The following is a 23,651-nucleotide window of genomic DNA, read 5'->3' on the forward strand; positions in this document are numbered from 1 at the left end:
TGGCCAGCTCAGCCCAGAGAAGCAGCTGGCCCCCCTTCCCGACTCTCCCTCTTAGGTTCGTACTAGGATCTTCACACAAACAGGAAGTCAGAGATTCAGATTTTCACTTTCTGGAGTCCCTTCACTGGGCCCCAAAGAGTACCTTTTGAACAGAACCTGGGATATGAAATCAGACAGACTGGACTTTAACACTGCCACTTAGAAGTTTTGTGACCTGGATGAAGCTCTGAGAATGAGGGGATGTGAGTGCAGAGAATCTATCACACGTGTCACCACCACCACCGTGAGTTTATTTCAAGTCAGTTGTGATTCACAGTGACCCAATCTGTGTCAGGGCAGGCATGTGCTCCATAAGCCTCCATAAGTGACAGATTTAGACGAAGTAGGTCATCAGGCCCCTCAGGGAAACTCAAATTACAAAGCTTTTGGTTCGCAACTGAATGTATTAACTGTGCAAACCATGCAGAGACTCCAGCATTTTGATAGAGTACAGAGATATCTGCCCCCTCATCACAGCTCCTCTCTGCACACCTGTGCTGCCTCCTTTATATCGCCACCAGCTGCTCAGACAGAGAAAGACAGGCAATCACCTCTCGTGTGATTTACTGCCTCTGAAAACCCGCTGGAAGTCTGCTAGGAATTGGTTCAAACTCAACAGTACTTAACAACAATACTCTAGCCAGTATGAGCTCATGGTAATTGATAACATTATGCAAGACCCTGCATACAAAGTTCTATTCAAAAATACCAATGGCTAGGACTTCAGCATATTTTCTTTCTCTCTCTCTCTCTCTCTCTCTGTGTGTGTGTGTGTGTGTGTGTGTGTAGGGGGTGAATTACCCACTAATACTATTATTGTTTTAATTAGATGTTGTTGAAGTTGTGTGGATTTTCTTTCCCCCCGTACTTTTAGAAACCCCATGTGATGAAGCAGAATTGTCCCTGGAATAGGGTTTCTAGGCTGTAATCTTTAGAGAAGCAAAGCATTAGGTCTTTATTTTCCTGCAGAGAGACTGAAGCGGGTTTAAACTCTCAGCCATTCAGTTTGCATCTGAAGGTTTAACCAGTTTACCACTTCTTCTTATTGTTGTTAGGTGTGGAGTTTGACTCATAGCAACCCTATGAACAATAAATCTGTACCCTGTCCTGTCCTGTGCCATCCTCACACTTCTGACGCACTAGAGCCCATTGCAGCGGTCACCGTGTCAGTCCACCTGGTTGAGGAACTTCCTCTCCTTCCCTAACCCTCCAGCTTTCCAAGCATTATGTTACTCTCCAAGAAATAGCCTTTCCTAGCAACATGCGAAAGTATGCGAGACAAAGCCCGATTGTCCTTGTCTCTAAGGAGCACTCTTGCTGCATTTTTTCCAAGATGTATCTGTTCTATTGGCAGTCCATAGGATATTCAGTACTCTTCTCCAACACCATAGTTCAAAGCATCAATTCTTCTGTCATTCTTTATCGTCCAGCTCTCATGTATAGTAAGTTATTGTATAGTAAGTTATTGAAAAGACCATGCACCTGAATCAGGCACACCTTAGTCCTCAAACTGACATCATTGCTCCTCAGTAATTTGGAGAGGTCCCTGACTACAGACTTTCCCAGTATATAATGTCTCCTAGAGTTCCATTAACATATAAAATCCAAAGACAGCCCTCTTCCTATTCAGATGGGCAAAAGACACATGAAGAAATGCTCAAAACCACTGGCAGTATGAGAGATGAAAATCAAAACCACAGTAAGATACCATCTAGCTATAGTAGCAGGACAAAGTTTAACAAGATAGCAAATCATAAAAGTTGGAGACGATGTAGCGAGATACATTGTTGGTGGGGATTGTACAATGGTACAATGTACTTTGGAAGGCAGTTTGGCACGTCTTCAAAAACCTGAACATAAAAATTCCATATGACCCAGCTATTGCACTACTTGGAATATACCCTGAGAGAATGAGAACTGAGGCACAAATAGAGACTTGTACACCAATATTCATAGCAGTGTTGTCCACCATCGCAAGAACATGGAAACATCCAAATGTCCAACAATTGAATGGATTGAAAAATTATGGTACAGTCACATGCTGGAATACTACACAGCATGCAGGAGCAATGGTTTTTTTAAAAATTACTACCTAACTTAGGAGGGACTGGAAAGCATTATGCTAAGTGAACTAACTCAGTGTCATAAGGACAAATACTGTATAAAGACCATTATAATAGAATAAGTATGAGGATCCAGGGGGGAGGAGGGTAGGAGCAGAGGGGTGAGGATGGGCGTGGTTAATCATAGAGTCACACAATTTGATGGATGGAGGAGGGAATGAAAGAAATGGGGGAGATCCGGTGTGAAAAACAGTGTATACAAGCTTTGTAAATAAACCATTGTTTAAAAAAAGAAAAAAGACATCCATCTTCCATTTGTAGCCCTCAATAATTTGTTCCTCCTTTCCATTCTGGGCAGGTCATTGGACCCTGAACACTTTCTGTATCATCCCCTGCTATGCAACTCTGTTCAAATCTTCTGTCTTCTCGCTTCTGCTCTCTCTCTCTCTCTCTCTCTCTCTCTCTCTCTCTCTCCTCTTTCTCTGTCTCTCTCTCTCCTCTTTCTCTGTCTCTCTCTCTCTCTCTCTCTCTCCTCTTTCTCTGTCTCTCTCTCTCCTCTTTCTCTGTCTCTCTCTCTCTCATTCCCCCCACCCCAAACCTATCTGTTCATTCCCCCACACACTTTTTCTATACAGTTTAGATACCTCTAACTTAAGAGTATTACCCACTCTCTTTCCTTCCTCTTTAGAATTTACTTCTCTCTCCCCTAATCTCTCTACAAGTCTGTCTTGGAGGAGGTACACCCAGGCTGCTCCTTAGAGGCAGGGACATGCTCAGAGAAGCAGAGTCATCGAAAGAGAGACCCTGAGTAAGATGATGTGATGGCGTGAAAGTGTTTTCCATGAGCTGGTGGTCATAATGGCTGTGTTGGAACTGACTCAGCTGAACTTTCAGCAGGTTTTCAGAGGCAGAAATATCACGTGGAAGATTATACACCTTTCTCTGCCAGTGGATTCGAACTGCATGTCTTCAGATTGGAAGTGCATCTCTTTACCACTATACTAACAGAGTTCCCTTTATGTGAAATGAGGACTTGGATTCTGGGAATTCACAGGCTGGAATGTCATAGATTGAATTCTGTGTCAATTTGGGTAGTTCAAGATTGCCAGTGTTGTGTGATTATCTTCCATTTTATAATGAGTTGGGGGGGGGGAAACCTTAAATAAATAAAATGCTTGGCTTCACAGAAGTCTTCCAACATAGAGATTACAGCCTTGGAAATGCTAAGGGACGGTCCTACCCAACCCTACAGTGTCCCTCTGAATTGGAATTGACTCAATAGACTCAATTACGATGGGATCAATTCTGGATATACTGGATTAGAATTTACCTGACTCTCATCTTCAGGAGTGTCACTGCTAACTCAGAGGCCACCTCTCTGGTGGTTAGAATCTACCAGTGGCTCCAAGGGCAATCACCTCCCAAGAGGTTTACAGCCTCAGAAACCCACTGAAGGGTCAGCTATGAGTTGGTTCCAAGTCAATAAATAGCAAAGATCAAATACTCAGGTATGACCTTGAGCTCACTGTCAATATCTTTGATGACCCTATTTTCAAAAAATACCACAACTACCAAGGGCAAGAATCTCAACATAAATTTAGGGGAGCACAATTCGATCCATAGTACTACATCCTGTTCATTTAAAGGGGCCCGTTCCATGCTTCAGTCCTAGGAGGATTTCTAACACCTTGTTCTGGGGATAAGACTGCCCTGAACTGCCTTGACGAGCCCTCAATCAAGGTTTAATTGGACAAACTGCAGGAGACATCAGCAGTCGGCAGACAGGCGGCTGCCATACCCCTTCAAGGCATGTGGTCTTGCAAATAGATGCTCTGGATAATGGATAGTCCAGAAAAGGCCCATCCCTGCCCTTTAGACAGGGTGTATGAGAGACAAGACCAGCATATGTGTAATCAGCATAAACAAGAGAAAAATACAGTCATTCCAAGAGTATGTTGAGGGGAAGGAATAAACGGGTAAGATGGGAGAAAGTGAAACGAGTTGCAGAGAGGAGCCACCAAGGAGGCTGGTTGCTGTGTCTCTGGTTCACATAGTCTTTAGTCCCCAGAGAAAGAAACCTGAAAAATTTCTGGAAGGAGCATTGCTCATCTTCCCCTGGGGGCGTGGGGCCAGGGATCAGCTGAGATCTGCTCCTTTAAGCACCTGAAAGCTCTTTCACAAACACTGCTATTGACTATTGACTTTGTTAGGATACCCGATCCTTTCTGGGAACTCAGATCAACTCTTTCTAGAACTTCCACATGGTTGCTGATGGCTCCAGAAAGGAAGCACAGTTCCACATGGAGGTAGTACAGCTGTAGATGACCATCCACTTCTACCTCTTTGCTCTTGCCAGTTTTGATACAGAAATCGTGTGGCATATGAAGACCCAACAGGCCCGCTGATGCCTCAGAAAGTCAGTCCATACGCCTCACAGAGAGAACTCTTGATAGACAAAGGAACGCCAGAGATGGATTTAGCTCAAGTCACATTAATTGGTGATTAGGTGGAAAGGGAACCCTCTGCCACTGACTGCCTTCTCCATTATCCTTTGTATTTCATTTGTATTCACTTTTTTTTTTTCTCTCAGGAAATGTCATTTTTGTACTCGGGACTCTTATTAACTTCTTCCTGCAGAATCGTCTTAATGGACTGGATACATCAGCAGATTTCCATTCCTATATTTGACTATCCCAGAAATTCTTAAGTAATACAATTTAGTGATGTTTCAGAGTGGCCTAGAAAATGGGGGGGGAAATGATTCTTAAAGAATTAAATCATTCTACTGAGCAGCTTTGCAAATAATCACTTGCATATCTGCTGGGAAAAGAAATATATATATATGTATATATGTGTGTATATATATATGTGTGTGTGTGTGTGTGTGTGTGTGTGTGTGTGTGTATATAATAGTTATCCCCTGAGAATTTAGGATCGCTGTTTTTAACACAATGTTATAGGATAGTTTTCCTTTGGGTGCTTACAGGGAAGCTCATATTTGTAATAGTATGCTGTGCCTGTTTTATATGAGCATCAATCTGCACTTCTTTACTACCTTAAACATATTCGTTTTGGGCCAGATACAACAGATAGAGTGAGATGTATTTTGAGTTTTCAGGTGCAAGCCTGCGCTTGATGTTAATTCAAATTCTTTATAAACATAGCTATAAATAGGGGCCAGAAGATTTTTTAAAAATACTTATCCAAAACATTGCTCTTTAGTATGTTGGAGAAGTCCTTAACAACATATTTTCCCAGTGTAACATATCTTCTCTTGTTTCTTGACTGTTATGAGTGTATTGATAGTGTTAGTGTGGATTCAAGTAAAATGAAATTTTTTATCATTTCAAACTTTCTCCATCTATCGTGATGTTTCATACTGATCAAGTGGTGAAGACTTTTGTTTTCTTGATGTTGAGTTATAATCCCTATTGAAGATTGTAATCTTTGATCTCCTTGAGTAAGTTAACTTTTCTTCAATAAGGGTATATCATTTGAGTAACTCAGATGTATGAGTCTTTCTCCAATCCTGATTCCACATTCTTCTTCATAGAGAGCAACTTCTCAAATTATTTGCTCAGCATACAGATTGAATAGGTATGAACAAAGGACACAATCCTACCACACACCTTTTTTGATTGTAAACCATGCAGTGTTCCCGTGTTCTGTTTGGACAACAGCTTCTTAATCTATGTATAGATTTTGTATGAGCCCAAGTAAGTGTTCTGAGATTGGCATACTTCTCCATGTTAGTCACAAATAGCTACAATCTATAGTCCAATGCCTTTGCATAGTTAATAAACACAAGTCAACATCTTTCTTGTATTTTCTACTTTCAGTCACGATCCATAGACATCAGCAACGATACCCCTCCTTATACAGTTTCGTCTAAATCCAGCTTGAATTTCTGGCAGTTCCCTGTCCAAGTGTTCCAACCACTGGAGAGCATTATGCTGAGTGAATTAACACATAAGAACAAATACTGTATAATCGTAAAAACAGAAGGTTAACCATACGGTGTGTATGAATATACAAAGAGGAAAGGGGATGGGGTAGGCAGGCTGTGTGTGGGGATGAGGGGAAATTATGGGGTTCATAGAGTTTGGTAGGTAGAGGGAGGGGACAAAAAAGCACCAATGTATGTAGATGAATGAAACATGAAGCACAATGTTGTTGTTGTTGTTGTTATGTGCCGTCGAGTCGTTTGCGACTCATAGCGACCCTATGTTCAACAGCCCTAAACCCTGCTCTATCCTGTGCCAACCGCACTGCCTCTGACACACCCATCCCGATTACCCCAGTCACCGAATCAATCCATCTCATAGAGGGTCTTCCCCTCCTGCGCTGTCCCTCCACCCTCCCAAGCATGATGTCCCTCTCCAAGGACCCATCCCTCCTGGCAACATGTCCAAAGTATGTCAGACGAAGCCCCAGAATCCTTGCCTCCAAGGAGCAGCTTGGTTTAATCCTCTCCAAGATGGATCTGTTTGTTTTCCTGGCAGTCCATGGTACATTCAGTACTCTTCTCCAGCACCACAGCTCAAAAGCATCCACTCTCCTTCTGTCCTCCCTAGTCATTGTCCAACTCTCTGATGCATAACAAGTGATTGCAAAGACCATGGCCTGTATCAGAAGCACAATGTAAGCAAATTATTATATGCAAACCAATAAAATATTTTTTAAAAAACTTCAGCAAGATTTTATTTGCATGTCATAGTAATGATTTTTAATGATGTTGGATAATCTCCACATTTTCTTGGATGACCTTTTTTTGAATAGTAGAAAATATGGACCTCTTTAAGTCAGGTGGCCAAGCAGCTATCTTCCAAATTTCTTGGTATAGACTAATTGGGTATGTTCCGGGCTTTATCTGCTTTTGTTAAACTGTGTCACTTGGTATTCCCTCTGTTCCTGGGGTCTTATTTTTTAGCAATGCCTTCAGTACACCTTGAATTTCTTCCTTCACTATGGTTGATTCTTGATCATATAGTACTTCCTAAAACAGCTCAATGTCAAACAATTCTTTGTGATACAGTGGCTCTGTGTACTCCTTCCAATACCTTTTGAGGCTTCTTGCATAATTCACTATTTTTCCCATAGAAGGTGCCCCTATTATGCTCATTTTATATATCAGACCATTGAGGTCCAGACAGGTTAAATAACTTGTCCAAAGTCACATAGATAGTAAGTGGCAGAGGCAAGATTTGGATCAAGCATTCTGGCTACTGAATCTTTGCTTTTAGCCATAGTGCTACCTAACATTTAATAGTTGAAGGGGAAAAAAGTACTTTAAAAACTTTTGTTATAGTAGACATTTTCACAAACACAAAAGTTGTATGGTTTGGAGTCCTGGTTTCATGGGCTATCAGAGTGCATTGGCCTTAACACTGTGCTTCTAATCTGCTTTCAGGAAGGTCTGGTGGTGTGGTGTGTAGAGAATCGTGCTATTAACCCAAAAGCCACACTTCTCTGGTGGTTCAAATCCCCCAGTGGCTCCTTAACAGAAAGAAAAGCTTCTCCATAAAGCACAGGGCTAGTCTGTTAACATGAGAGAGTTGAGTTCTACTTCCTAGTTTGTTGTACAGTGCCTGGGGTCCTAAGAGTTTGCAAATAGTCATCTAAGGCACAACTAGTCTTATTGCCTGGACTGGCAGAAGAATGTGTAGCTACAGGTTTCTTTGGTTATTGGCTAAAAGGTCTACTTAGCTAAAGGTCTATGTAGTTATGAACACCATTAGTTATTTCATTGACATTTCTAGAAGCCTTTGGAGACACTGAGATTACTGAAACACCACTTTGCCATGGGCACACTGAAAAGTACACAGGAATGTTGCATCCTCCTGGGGTTTCCTCTCCTCTAACAGAACCTACAAGCAAGCATGGCAGTGGGAACACCATGGAAACCTCGAGGCAGACAGCCAAATAGGACATGAAGATGCCAGTGACTTGGAAGTGCCACTGAGTACTACTTCCACACAGGCACTGGCTGAATTGGTTCTTAAAACCATGTCTCTCATTCATGGGTGTGTGCAGCGGTTGAGAACAAGACACACTTCCGCATGAGCACAATACAAACACTTCACTGTTCATTCTTCAGACTTAAGAATCAAACAGTTCCTACGTATACTGAATTGAAACAGATGAGGGAGAGAACTGTTGAAAAGGGATGTGTGATTAGGTATTATTGTCATGACAGGAGTCCAGAAGGAAGGCTGCACAGTGGAGTGGACTGGAGGGATTGTAAGACAATGAAAGAATTTTTCTTTTACTTTTCAAAGAGAAGAGCGAGTTGGGGAAGAAGGGTGGGCAGGGAGAAAAGTGTGACAGTGAATGAATGGAAATCCTAAGTCTCTGTTAACTTTCATGAAAATTAATAATTAATAATAACAACTAGTTCATAAATATTTATTATTTACCTTAGGGGAAATATTTTAGTATGAAGAGTTTTTATACAGGTTGATGATATGTACAAGCAGTGAGACGAGACTCCAGCAGTTTTAACAAGGACAAGATTAGAATGCAACAAAGATGTATGTGGTGGGAAACAAAAATAATTTGTACATAGCCAAATAGACATCATAGACTCTGCTCCCTAATTTTTTCCTTTGAAAAATACAAGGTATTTCACAAAAGCCTGGACATTTCCATGTTAGTACTAAAAATGAGAAAGGGAAGGTTCATATATTCTCATCACAAAAATATTGACCAATAATACTCCAACTGTATACAGACTAATAATATTACCTTTAAATTAAAATTACAGCATTATTTTATCACATATTACCTTAATAAAAAGGCCTTGGAGAGAATAAAGAAAATCAAAGGGGATGTATGAATCTTTTTTAAAAAAATTATTAATAAAGCTTGTGTCTGGTAATAGAAAAATGGAGACATGACAGTCTCTGTGCCAAGCTACTTGAGTTTTCTTTAATCTCACTATCATTTTGTCTACAGGGGTCTGTCCACTGCCTGAGGGAAAAAGCCAGAGTGGCTCGTGTGTTCTTGCCCTCAAGTCTTTCAAGATTGATTATCCTCAAGAATTCTGTGGCAGATAACAACGGTAGAACTGCATCAACTCGTCTCCACGGGCGTCAGAAAAGACCCTGATGTGACACGAGGTGGCTCAGGCTGCAGACAGACCTCAGTGTGCTCAGTGCTTTCTTATTTTGAGCTTTTTCTCTTTCTTCTTGTTGGCACCCTCGGGACCGAACCACTGCGTTCCTTCTGGTGGCGCAGCCATTATTCCAACACAGGGCCAATGGTACCAGTTGTCACAGCCATCACAACCTGTCATTGAACTTCATCATCAGACCTGTTACATCCAGGACAGATCCAGGTCTGACTGCCCCACTCATCTCTCATCAGTAAGTGCTGACCATCCTCCTGTTCCAGAGGTGGACAGCGACGGAGATGGAATTAAAGCAGGTGAAGCAGTGGCCTGTGTGAGGATTGACAGAGGCATCGGGGGAGGGGTCCCGTGAACCTGCAGGGGTGCTGGGGCTGAAGCACAAGTAGGGTGGTCCATCTGCTTAGAGAAGGGTCCGGCTTAGCCTCAGGAGCAGAGACCACTTTGCTGCTAGCACCCACTCTGAGAGTTAACCTGGGGGTAACTGGACTTGAAGCTGGAATGACTGCCTCCACTTTTATTTTTTCAGGCCTGTGTTTCTCCTCTTCTTTTTCTCTCTTCTCTTGCTCTCTTTTGTCTTTCCTTCTCTCTCTTTTCCTTTACTTTATTTCTTTTTCTTCTTCCCTTTATCTTTTCCCATTCTTTCTCCTTTTGCTGTTATTGTTGTTATATGAGGTTGAGTCGCCTGTGACACATAACAACCCTATGTACCACAGCTGAAAACCCTGCTCTATCCTGTGCCAATCTTACTGTCTCTGGCACATCTATCCCTATTACCCCAATCCCTGAATCAATCCATCTCATCGAGGGTCTTCCTCTCTTGCGCTGACCCTCCACCTTCCCAAGCATGACGTCCCTCTCCAAGGATTGATCCGGCCTCACAATATGTCCAAAGTATATCAGATGAAGCTTCCGAATCCTTGCCTCCACGGAGCAGCCTGGTTTCACCCTCTCTAGAGCGAACCTGCTTGTTCTCCTACAGTCCAGTCCATAATATATTCAGTACTCTTCTCCAGCACCACAGCTCAAAGGAATCAATTTTCCTTCTATCATCCCTAGTCATTGTCTAGACTTCTGATGCATTGCAAGTAATTGCAAAGACAATGACCTGGAACAGGTGCACCGGCGCACCTTAGTCTCCAGACTGACACTGTTGCTCTTCAGCCTTGGTACTAGGGATATTATAGCTAATGTTAGCTGGATCTTGGCTGAAAGCAGGGAGTAGCAGAGGAATGTCTGACTGTAAGTCATTGACTATGCAAGGGCATTTGACTGTATGGACCACAACAAACTGTGGCTGACTCTGAGAAGAATGGGAATCTCAGAACACTTGATTGTGCTTCTGCAAAACCTATACTTGGACCAGGAGGCAGTTGTCAGAACAGAGCAAGAAGATGCTGAATTATTGAAACTTGGGAAGGGTGTATACCAGGAATATGTCCTATTTCCATACCTTTTAAACCCATATGCAGAACAGATAATCTGGGAGGCTGGGCTCTATGAGGAGAAGTGTGGTGTCAGGATTGGAGGTAGACTCATCAACAACCCATGTTATGCAGATGACACAACCCTGCTTGTTGAAACTGAGGAGGACCTGAAGTGCTTGCTGCAGAAGGTCAAGGACTGCAGCCTTCAATATGGGTTGAAGCTCAACATCAAGAAAACATAGATTCTCACTACTGGGCAAATTGGCAGCATCATGATGGATGGTGAAGAAATTGAGATTCTAAACAGCCTTAGTTTTCTTGACTCTTTCTTCTTAGGCTTTTCTTTTTCATCAAAGGATTTTTTTTTTTTTCAGGAAACACTGGTGCCAATGACACTGACTGATGAGCTTCTCACTGCAGCAGGGGCACAACATAAGGGCAAAGTCATTTCTTTTGGAGGCAACTCTAGCGTGGTGGGGCATTCATCTTATCTTCGCTACCTTTATCCTTAGCCTTTGTCTCTCTTATCTTTAGCCTTTTTGCCTTTTTCTCTCTCCTTCTTTTTATCTTTATGCTTTTCTTTTCTTACAAGTCCATCTTTCAATCTCTCTTTTATTTTACCTTTAAAAGGATCTGAATCTTCATCTTTAAGAAATTGCTTCCAAAAAAAAAAGAAAGAAAGAAAGAAATTGCTTCCATGGATACACAGTTTCCTTGCTGGCTTCCTCCTCTTGACCTTCATCCTTCTCTTCACTTTCTTCCTTGCTTTTTGTCTTTTCTCTCTCCTTGTCTCTCTGCTTTTCTTTCTTTTTCATATTCATTTTCAGTTCTTTTTTCAACTTCTTCTTTATGTCTATTGATGAAGGCAGTGTGGTTTTCTCCTCAGACACCTTCTGAAGAGGTTCGGAGATGGGAGGAGAGACTGAAGGAGAAGAGAGAGGTGCAAAGATGAGAGGGATATTTAGAAGGTGACCCCACTTTTGCTTTCTGTACCACCTCATCAGTTGAGGCACCCATGGTGCATGAATTATCAGAAAGTGAAGTTCCACCTGAAAGAGGCAGAGAAATGGATCCTGACTTAGTGAAGCTGTTGGAGGAAGAGGAAGCAGTGAAGGAGTCCACTCTGAACCTGAAATTCTCTTAGGGCTGGTGAAAATGTCTTGACATTCAGACTCTGATCCAGAAGAAAATTCAAAGGGATCTGCTTCTCGATCCACACAAACCTATGCAGTCACAGCCTCAATAGTCATCAATTGTTTTATCTGTTACAACAGCCTTTCTTGGATGACTTTCATTGTGCTATTTCCTCACATTAGGGTGTGTGTGTGTGTGTGTGTGTGTGTGTGTGTGTGTGTGTGTGTGTGTTTCACTTGTATAATCTCTTTGTTGATTTTTTTTTTCACTTATTATAGGTAAAGGGATCTTGTTTGGTGTTTCAAGTCTGATAGGTGGTTGGGGAATATGAGTCAAAACCTTGGGACTCTTGGGGCTTTTGGGTCTCCTAGAATGTCCAGGTGATTTCTTTTCTTTGGATATAGTTTTAGGTCACCAAACAGGACTTCTGACCATTGCCGGTGACTGAGTAGTTTTAGGTGATTTAGTCTTCTGTCTTGGAAAAGCAGTTTTTGTTTTCAGTGTAAAGGGCTTTGTTTCTAATGGTTTTGCAGGTGGCATTTGTGATTTTGCAACTGGAGTCAACACTGGTGGCTCTGGAGACAGAGGTATAAAGTCTTTATTGCCCTGTACTTGGACTGGAGAAAGTGTTGGCAGAATCTTCTGAGGATTTGTAGTCAAATGCTTAACTATTGCATCCTTAAAGCTTTAAAATTGACTAATTGCTTCCCATTTTTACAATCCTAATCTTTTCTAAAAGGTTTCCTGGTAGTGCAGTGGTTAAGCACTTAGCTAGCTGGTAATAGAGAGGTGAGTGATTGGAACCTTCCCAAGCAGCAGTATGTACGAAACACTTGGAAATCTCCCATCAAAGTGAGGTTAGGAAACTCCTGGGACAGTTCAACTCTGTCGCATGGAGCCCTTAGGGGGAGAGGTTGACTCAATGACACCTAAAAACAACAAACACCTTTTCTAAGACAGTGGAAGCTCTATCAGTAGATTATTTCATCAAAGTAGAATTCAATCCAAGCGGGGTTAATAAAGGGATTTCCTACAAAGGGATAGAAACGTTGCAGGAGACTGTTAAGAAAGGTGGAACCAAACGATAGCTGACTCTCCATTCGCCGGGCTTTCAGCAGCAATAAATCACATGGAAAGAGATTTCCCATCTTTCCCCTGTGAAGCAGCTTGTGGGTTTGAACTGAATACCTTTAGGTTGGCAGGAAGATTGCTCACCACCAACTCGCACAAGCTGCAATCAACACCACACCCTGGCTCAAGGTTTGGCATGAGGCAGAGTTTGTGTAAGAGAGAGAAGCACTAACCTTTGGTTAAGGTCTTAGCTGGCTCAAGGCAACTCCAAAGTCAGCCAGAGAGGTAACGCTGCATCATTATCCACCTGCCGGCTCCTGTCGGTGATCGTCATTGACCAAACCGAACTGGATGCCAGAGACAAGGGGCCCGTTGATGCATCCACACAGGTTAGCGTCTGCATGGTCAAGCAGAAGGAAAGTAAGCGTGGCTATGACGGACAAAAAGAACAATTTTAAAACGTAAGTTGTCATCAAGTGAACCCCAACTCATAGCGGCCACATGCACGTCAGAGTTGTCTGCTATCTCCAGGCTTTTCAAGGACTGAGTTGTCAGAAATGGATTGCCAGACCTTTCTTCTGAGGCACTTCTGGGTGAACTTGAACCTCCAACCTTTCAGTTATCAGTTTAGCACATTAATAACTTGTACCACCCAGGGACTGCCAGTCCAGCCCTCAGCTCTGCTGTTTCCTGTTTTGTGACTTCAGGCTTGTGCCTCAATGTCTGTGAACTCAGTGTTTTCATCTGTCGACTGTGGGTCGCGGTATGTATATAAACTGCAGAACTGTTTGTGAAGATTAAAAGGTACGAGTTTAACGTGTAAACATCTCAGCAGGAATAATTCATGCTGGTACCCACAAAACGACTATGTTATTATTATTATTTCACTCGCAGACATAATGGTGGTCATAGACAGGAAACCAACTCTTCTGAGGTTTGTAATACCGCAAATCCAATTGTCAAGCAGGCCAGTCATGAGTGGAGGGATGGGTAGTGATGGGCTGAGCTTTCTCAGTTACAATCCAGTAAAGTTGGCAAACGAGAGTCTGTGGGTGCATTTGCTTGATCCCATTCGTTTTCAAAAGCAATATATTATAGGGTATTATGATTAAAATAAGAGTCTGGAATGAAGTTTGCAGAGTTGTGTAGACTCGGGGCGGGGTGATTGTATACCAGTGAAGGAATTTTTCTTTTACTTTTCAAGGAGAAGAGTGAAGTGGGGGCAGGGGGGTGAGCGGGGAGAAAAGTGCAACAGTGAATGAATGGAAATCCAAAATCTGTGTAAATGTTCATTAAAAGTAATAAAAAAACAAACAAAAAAAGTGATTTAGAAAGTGAAGAACTTGAACATGCAGTGTGGACTGTGAGCTTCTCTACACCAGTCAGGCCTTGGCGATCCGTTCCCCACCTCTTTGAGGGTCACCATCAGCTCTGACTTAGAAGCAGCTGCTGCTGAAGATAGCAAGTGGCTCTTCTCTTTCTCCACTGTCTCTGACGAAGGTCCCTGCTACCCTTAGTCTGGCATTGAAGTTGACTGGTGATGAGCTCATAGGTCCTTAAATAATTCTTTTAACCTTTCCTAGACATGTTTTTGAGAAAGTGCAGCCAGAGTGCTCCTTGGATGCAAGGATGACGAAGCTTCATCTCACACCCTTTGGATGTGTTATTTATTGTTGTTAGGTTCCGTTGAGTCGAAGACGACTCGTAGCGACCCTACGAACAAAAAGCCTGAGCACTGTTCATAGAGTTTCCGGAGGCAAGCCATTTCAGAAGTGGATGCCACTCCTGCTTCCAAGCTTGTTTTAATTGGGGAGCTCCACCAAACACTGTCTACTGTGGGTAACCATTCTCGCATTTGACACATCAGTGTCACAGTGTTTAGAATCACAGCAACCACGAGTTACCTCTGTACAGCAATGCACAGACCAGTGCTATACCACGTAGAAGAATGTTTGACAAAAAAACCCATCAAGGCTTTACCACCGCCTGCCATAAACCTTAGGCCAAGCCCCAAGGGTCTCTTTCCTGGGGGGAAGACCAGTACCACACATCAAACACAAGCCTGAAAAAAGCACAAGACCCCAAAAACATGCATACTTGCGCAAGAGGGCCGCCATGCTTGGGCAGCAAGAAGCCACAGAGACTCCGGGTGGAGTCCACGTTATTTATTAGGAGGGGGTATTTCTTGGAAGAGGGAGAAGGCTGGGCATTCTCCTCCAGTGCTATTTACTGCTTCTGAAAATCTGCTAGAGGGTCAGCTGTGGGTTAGTTCCGACTCAACAGCACACAACCACAGCAATATTCCTTGGAGAGGGACATCATGCGAGGAAAGGTGGAGGGTCAGCGGAAGAGGAGAGACACTCAATGAGGTGGATTCACACGGTGACTACAGCTGAGGGTTCAGGTGTATCAGTTGATGAGGATGTCACAGGACAGGACAGGGCTCACGTCTGTTGTTCATAAGATCTTTACGAGTTGCTTTAGACCCGAGAGCACCTAACAACAAAATCTCAAGTTTCTGCATTTGTAAAATGGAGGCGATAATAATAATAATACTGACCTCGAAAACAAAATTTGGAGAGTGAATAAGGGAGACCAAGGAAGAATCGATTGCCTTTGAGTTGTGGTGTTGACAAAGAATATTGGGGTACCATGGCTTCCAGGAAAAACAAGCACATCTCTCTGCCCCAGTGTTTTCATTTATTCCTCCATGGATGTACAACTCATTCCTTTTTTAAAGACTTTGTTGTGTTTACACAGCAAATTGGGTTTCATTTAATAACTATTATACAGATAGCTCTGTGACACTGGTTACAATTTTCATAACACATCAGCACTCTCTTTCATTCTGTTTGTTCTATTTCCATTTATCTAGCTTCCTTACCTCTCCTGGTCTTCTGATCTTTATTTTAGGGTAAATGTTAATGGTTGTGTCTCTGTCACTTATTGTTTAAGGAAGTAAATTACTTGTGGTAAAAAAGAAAAAAAAAAAACCAACCAACCAAGCAAACCTTTCTTGGAGAGTACACCCAGGATATTCTTTAGAGACAAGAATAGTGAAACTTGGTCTCACATATTTTGAGGATGTTGTCAGGAAAAACCAGCCCTTGGAAGTGGTTCTCACCCTGGAAAATGTAGAGGGCCAAGAAAAGAGAGGAAGATCCTCGACACAATGGCTGCAACAGCGGGCTCGAGAAGAACAAAGATTTCAAGGCTGGGGCAGGATTGAGCAAGGTTTCCATCTGTTGTTCAGAATCCTACGATAAGGCAGCTCTGGTGGCCTAGTGGCAAGAAGCTGCATTGTAATCCTTGAAGGCATGCGGTTCGAATCCAGGAGATGCCCCACTGGAGAAGGAAGAGCGATTTCCTCCTGTGCCAGTCGGATCTAATTTGATGGTACACACATACACCAATAATAATAATAATAATTCAAAATCCTCATGATGGCGGATGGCACATAACGAACTCAGAAAGGTCTTCTGAGCACCCAATAACATTCACAAAAAGCTGACCCCAGTCGCATCCAGGAGGTCCTCAAATTAGCTGTTAGGATCGTCTGAAAGCTTTGCAAGTGAGCTTTACACACCTTCACTTAAATTCAAAATGCATAAAGGGTCAGTTTGGCAGCAATTAAACCGTGGGCAGCACAGTCAGATGTTACAGGGATGCAGCATTTGGGAAAAAATACCAGATTCCCCACCACCACCTCCCCATAAACCATCTTTCTCAGTCTCTCCCCAGCCCCGATGTCAGTCCTGTTTTACAACAGTGGGGTTTTTTAGATTAGTGGTCTATACCATCATTGTCCTTTTGCAATTGATCCCAGTCTCTTCTGAAATGGCTTGTTCTTAGCCTCCAACTGTCAACTCCAAATTCTTCTGTCCAAAGAGGCCGTTCTGACAACTCAACGCCAGGCTGTCCTTGACGACTCTGTCTCCTCTGTCTTCTGCCTCTCACCTTTCATAAACTGTAATTACTTTGGATCCCTTGCTGTTATTTTTGTTATTGTTGTACTTAGGTGTCATGGAGTTACATTTGACTCCCAGTGACCTCATATGACAGAGTAGAACCGAGCTGGTATATTGAGAATTGAATTACACAGTTAACCTAAAGGTGGGTGGTTCAAATCCACGAGCAGCTGCTTGAGAGAAAGATGAGCAAATCCTCCCTTGCAATTTGCAGCATTGGGAACCCAAGAGAGGGTCAGCCATGAATCCGTTTTTACCCGACGGCAGTGAATAAAAACATACAATCTTTGTGATAGGGGATCACCAGTCTTTCTCCTGAGGCGCATCGGGGTGGATTTGAACACCCGATCTTTTAGTTAGCAGCTGAGCTCATAACCATTGAGCTACCAGGGATCTTCCTGAGACTTCCATGGACTCTCTGCCTGTCACTGGACCTCTACCTCCTCCAGCAAAAAAACAACAACTGGGGACATAATAAATACTAAACACCTTACAGCCAGGTTAGTTCTGACTCAGAAATGGCCATACATTAGAGGAGAAATGCTCCATGGGGATTTCTTGGCTGGAATCTCGACAGAAACAGACGTACAAGCCCTTCCTCTCTGTGTTAGTCATCGAGGGGAAATGATCTGCGCCACTGAGAACACCTCAGGACACAAGGAAGACAAGGAAAGGCGCTGAGTAAACAGAGTCCACAGACACCGTCCTCCAGCTCCCCAGAAGCCCCGTCAGAATCACAGGGAAAGGAGAGCTCGTCACCGCCAGTGTGTGAACGCAAACAGCCAGATCGACTTATCAAAACACGCTCTCGGCTCAGGAGCGCAGAAGATCTGTTCTAACAGATAGCGCTGAGCCAGAGAACAAAACGCAAAGACAACAAACACATTTAATTGGAAACAGATGGAAATTTGCTCCGCTCCCCTCTGGTCCCTTAACTCCAGGCCCTTTAAAATGTATTTCCTTCTCCTTGACCTTTCCGGGATGTTATTTTCAAGTGTTAGAATTCTCTCTCTCTTCTGGGGCACCTCCGGGTCCTCAGCTGACAGTTGGTGGCCCCACTTATCTTGACAAGGCAGGACTTAATTGCTTCCTGTGGGTTCCTGTGTATTTATCTATCTGCACTGGTCTGGTGATGCTTTATAAACAAGAATCCTAAAGTTTAAAGAGCAAAACTCCTTAAAAACCTGGGATCAGGCACCTGAGCAATGTAACATAGCACTCTTAGTAAAGGCCAATTTCCTTAAGGAGTCAGAATGTGCCTCAGCCTGTCAGTTCCAATGTCCCAAGTTAGGAGAAGCCAGCAACTGGAGACAGAACAGTCGTTCTCCTAAGCACGAGGGATTTTTTCCCCTAAAACTTCCAGGCACTCACAACTATGCCACACAGACACTGCTTCTACTTGGATTATTCCAGAAAAGACAGCAAGCCAACGGAAGTGGGTAGCGCTTTCTGATACCACAATTTCAGAGGCCATTGAGTTTAAACTCATAAAAGAAAATTGAGGAAATTTGGAGTTGTGATTTTTTTATGAAAATAAATTTTTATTTATAATTAGAGATCTACATTCCCTACCACTTAAACATATCTATTGTTGTTGTTAGGTAGTATCGAGTCTACTAAGATCATAGCAACCCTGGGAGCGACAGATTGTGATTTTAGTGAAAACATACAGAGCAAATTTGTCTTCCGTTCTTTATAATGTCTTTATGACATTAATTCCATAACGGACGGTGCAATTGCACTTTTCCATCCTCCTCTCTGTGATTCTCATTTCTATTAATCCTTTCTACCTTCAGAGCTTTATCCCAGGAAAAATGCTGGCCTTTTGATATTGCATGGTTGATTTTTATAAGAAGTCCTCACCCCCATATGGAGCCTGCAACATTAACACCAGGGCTTCAAGTTTCACCTTACACACTTGTCTATTGTTTGGCTGAAAGTTGAAACTCAAAATGAGTTTTGTTCCAGACTTGGAACAAAAGCTTGTCTCAGGATTTCCACCAATCCCATTGTTGTTGTTCTTATGTGCTGTCGAGTCGTTTGCGACTCATAGCGACCCTATGTACAACAGCCCTAAACTCTGCTCTGTCCTGTGCCAATAGCATTGCCCCTGACACACCCATCCCGATTACCCCAGTCAGTGAATCAATCCACCTCATAGAGGGTCTTCCCCTCCTGCGCTGTCCCTCTACTCTGTCCAGCATGATGTCCCTCTCTAAAGACCTCTCTCTCCTTACAACATGTCCAAAGTATGTCAGATGAAGTCCCAGAATCCTTGCCTCCAAGGAGTAGCCTGGTCTAACCCTTTCCAGGATGAATCTGTTTGTTTTCTTGGCAGTCCATGGTACATTCAATACTCTCCTCCAGCACCGCAGCTCAAAGGCATCAATTCTCCTTCTATCCTCCCTAGTCATTGTCCAACTCTCTGATGCATAACAAGTGATTGCAAAACCCGTGGCCTATCTGGCAACTTTTATGTTTTTAAGTTTTGTTCCACATTCCCCCCCAAACACACACTCTATCCAGGTCCCTTTCCCATGACCCCCTCCCAAGCAGTCAGCAGTGACAGTTCCTTGCCTAATGATTCTTCTGAGCCCACGATCAACTCAGAGGTTGAAGCTCATGTGACCCATTAATCCTCTACACAGTTCCTATGAATCTTTTTCTTCATTCTTCTTTCTTTTTTCTTTTTTATTTCTAGACAAGGAGAGACCAGTACTTGTGCTGTTTGATGACTACATGCAAGCTCTTCTTTTTTTTTTCTTTCTTTTTTTATTATTTTTGTGCGAGTGTACCGTCAAATCAGATCTGACTGGTACAGGAGGAGATTGTTCCTCCTTTCCCCGGCAGAGCATCTGGTGGATTCGAACCATGCGCCTCTGGGATTGTAGTTGCAGCTCCTTTCCACTAGGCCACCAGAGCTCCCCTTACATTCAAGCTCTTAAGACCCCAGTCTCTACTCACAAGAGAAGGTTGTGGAAGGTTATCCTTGTGGACTAACCCACCACCATGGAGTGGAGTCTGAATCACAACCACCCTGCACTGGGTTTCGACATTGTCAATCTCTAGGAGAAGAGACTCTTTACTTCTCTCTTGAGGAGTAGTCAGGGGATTCCAAAGCTGACCTTTCCGCTGGCAGCCCAACGTGTTACACACTATGCCACAAGGGCTTCTTCTTTGTAGACTATCTCAGTTATCCTTAACGTCCCCAAGATCCAGGACCCAATGAAGCAGAAGAAACTCATTACTTCATGGTATTTAGCTATGACTGGGAAGCTGACATACCTTTTTACCCCCATGGACTCTGAAGCGTGAGGCACTTTATTTCCTTTTTCTGAGTTGTACTTAGTATGATGGATATGCCAGGTTTCTGGTTAGTATTAGGGAGGCTGATTCTATGAAAACTACTGAGAGACTCTGCTGATCTCAGATCTTGACCATTCATTCCAATCATCACCTCCAGGGTGCTGGTTTTCAGATGAAATATCTTTGGCTTTCAAGGGTAAGCAAAGAAAACTACCAGAGATATTACCACTTAGATGAATTAACCCCATACTGTTCACTGAGCCCTCACTTTGGCCAAAGGCTCTGGACCACTCCCAGAAGAGCATTCATGGGTGGAGAAGAACCTTCTAGATTTTTTTTATCCCTGACTGACCCAAGCTGCCACTTTGGATCTGGGACCTATTAAAAATAGCCCCTCTCTCACACACACAGAGGTTATTTTGAATCTGCTGTCTTTCCCTCCTCGCCGGCTTAACCTAATAGTGTGTCATCCACACAACTAATATAGGTTGAGCATCAACCCCTTGCCAGGTGCTAGGGCTTCAGGCGTGAACGAAGCTGACACAGTCTGTGGTCGCCTGGTGAGCATATTCTTTGGTAGAGGAGACAGGCATAAAAACAGGTCATTGCATAAACAGATGAGGGAAAGAACAGTTTAAAAGTAATATATCATAGGGCATTATGATTATCATAAGAGTCCGGAATGAAGGTTGCAGAGTGGAGTATACTCAAGGGGGGGTGGGATTGTATACCAATGAAGGAACTTTTGTTTTACTTTTCAAAGAGAAGAGCAAACTTGGGGAAGGGGAGAGAAAAATGCAACAATGAATGAATGGAAATCCAAAATCTCTGTAAATATTCATTGAAATTAATTTAAAAAAAAAAGAAAAGAAAACCAAAAAAGAAAAAGAAAAAAAAAAACCCGACAAAACAACAGGTCATTACAACATAATTGTTTTTGGGTGTCATGGAATCAATTCCAATTCATAGCAACCTCTTGAGACAACAGAACTATCCCATATAATCAGATTGTTGGATCAGATTGCTGCTGCTACTGCTGTTGTTATATGGCACCAAGGTGGAACCAATTCATAGCTGCCTTTCCAATGTGCTTTCAGTAACTGTGAATCACTCAGTAGGAGATTGTCCATCTTTTCCCAGGGAGCAGCTGGTGATTTGAGCCAATTGGCCTTTGGGGCAGCAGCCCAACTCCTTAGAGCTAAGCCACCAGAGTTCCAGGTTCAGCAGATCTGAGCCTTGTCCTATCCAGCACCGTCCTAGTGATCTGACGTGTTCAAACCCAGTGTTCACATCACTGCGTCAATCCCTCCTGTTGGTGTCAGTCCATCTTGTTGAAGGTCTCCCTCGCTTTCACTGACCCTCCACCTCTCCCAGCATCATGTATTTTCCACAGACTGGCCCTACCTGACAACACGCCCAAAGTTTATGAGACAAAACGTCCTCATTCTTGTCTCTAAGGAGCACCCTCCAAGTGCTCGTGGAGCACTTCCTCCAAGACTTGATTGTCCTATTGGCAGTGCATGGGGTGTTCAGTCCTCCTTTGGAGCACCATAACTCACAGGTACCAATTCTTCTTCCTCCATCTTTATTCATGGTCCAATTTTCAGATGCATCCACAGAAAGCAACCGAGACTACCATAGCTTGACCTTAGTTCAAGGTGCACCTTAATCTTTTAAACTGACATCCTTGTTCTTTAGCATTTTAAAGGAGTTCTTGATAGCAGATTTCCCCAAAGTGACACTTTTTTTTAAATTTCTTGATTGCTGTTACCATGGGTGTTTATTCTGAAGCCAAGTAAAATGAAATCTTTGGCAATTTAAATCTTTTCTCCATCTATCATGTTTCCTGCTGGTACCATGGTGAGGGTTTTCATTTTCTTGATGTTGAGAAGTAACCTATACTGAAGTCTGTAGATGTTTATCTTCTGCAATAAGTGCTTCAAATCTTCGTCATTTTCTGCAGCAAGTTAGTGTCATCTGCATAACGCTGATTGTTGATGTATCTTCTTTCAAACTTGATGCCACATTTTTCTTCGTATAATACAGCTTCTTGAATAATTTATTCCACATACCAGTTGAACAGGTATGGAGGAAGGACACAAACCTAATGTATACCTTTCCTGATTTCAAATCATGCAGTGTTTCCTTGTCCTGTCCAGACAATTGCTTCTTAGTCTATTAATGTATGTTTCTCAAAAGTAAAATTAAATGTTCTGGGATTCCTGTTCTTCCCAATGTCAACCCTAATTTGTTATGATCCACATGGCCAAATGTCTTTGCATAGTCAATAAAATACAAGTTAGTATCTTTATACTTCCAGCCAAGATATATTTGACATCAGAAATTATATCCCTCATTACATGTTCTCTTCTCTCTTGTAGTTTCATTTAAAAATTACCTAAAAATATATATAAGCAGTCCTTGAGATAGTACAACTGTAGTTGCAAACCAACCCCTCTCCCCCAAAATAGCCTGTTGTTTCCAGCAACCCAAGTGCCCAGCAACAAACGAATAGATAGAGAAGCTGTGGTATATTCACACAATGGAATATTATGCAGCATTGAAAAACAAGGAACTCATGAAATATTATTCAAAATGGATGACCCTGGAGGACATTATGCTGAGTGAAATATCTCAGTCACAAAAGGACAAGTACTGCATAGTGCCACTGTTGTAAAATAGAACGGACATCAGGGTTGAGGGAAGGCAGAGAAGGAGGGGAGGAATTATGTATACTGCATTGAAACAGATGAGGGAGAAAACTGTTTGGGAGGGATATATGATTGGCTATTATTGTTGGGACAGGAATCCAGAATGAAGAATGCACAGTGGAGTGGACTTGGGGGGAGGGTTTGCATAGCAATAAAAGAGTTTTTCTTTTTCTTTTCAAGGAGAAGAGTGATTTGGTGGGAAGGGGGTGGGCAGGGAGAAAAGTGCAACAACGAATGACTGGAAACCCTAAGTCTCTGTGAACTTTCATTAAACTTAACAAAAATTTTTAAAAATGAAAAAAATAGCCTGTTATAGCAAAAAAAAAATCTAAGATCTGTATAATTACAAACAAGCACAACTTATTACTGTGTTATTGTGTTAAAGAGGTTTGAATACATCTGGAAATATTTCTTGAACTTTTTTATACATAAAAGGGTTCTGGCTAGAGATGTGAACAAAAACATACCTAACTACCCCAATTTACATGCAAATCTGACTTAAAAACTTGACTTAAGGACAGACTTTGTTCCTAATGTGAGCATTGCCTCAGGAACTGAACGCCTCTGGAGTCCCCCCTGGAAGCATTCATGCAGAACACCTGGTCTCCATTGGCCTACGGGGTGGAGACATATTCCCACTCTTCCTACCATGTACAAGATAGCTGGCATCCTCTTGTCTACGTTCTAATTAAACCCTCTTTCAGGAGGGGAAAGGGTTTCATTTCAGCCCTCCAACTCCATACTGGGCCACCCTTTGGGGGTTGTTGGGTCCCTCCAAACACCATACATACCTGAAGGTGGGTTTT

At 42.6% G+C, this 23,651-nt stretch overlaps 1 pseudogene; it reads right to left on the reverse strand.

The window, feature by feature from the left end:
• Positions 1 to 2,558: 2,558 nt before the first annotated feature.
• LOC102864034 overlaps positions 2,559 to 23,651 on the reverse strand; it is a 152,051-nt pseudogene continuing 130,958 nt past the window's right edge.

This window comes from Elephantulus edwardii, unplaced genomic scaffold (assembly GCF_000299155.1).
Source record: "Elephantulus edwardii isolate Elephantulus edwardi_28Jun2011 unplaced genomic scaffold, EleEdw1.0 scaffold00048, whole genome shotgun sequence".
Taxonomy (NCBI): Eukaryota; Metazoa; Chordata; class Mammalia; order Macroscelidea; family Macroscelididae; genus Elephantulus; species Elephantulus edwardii.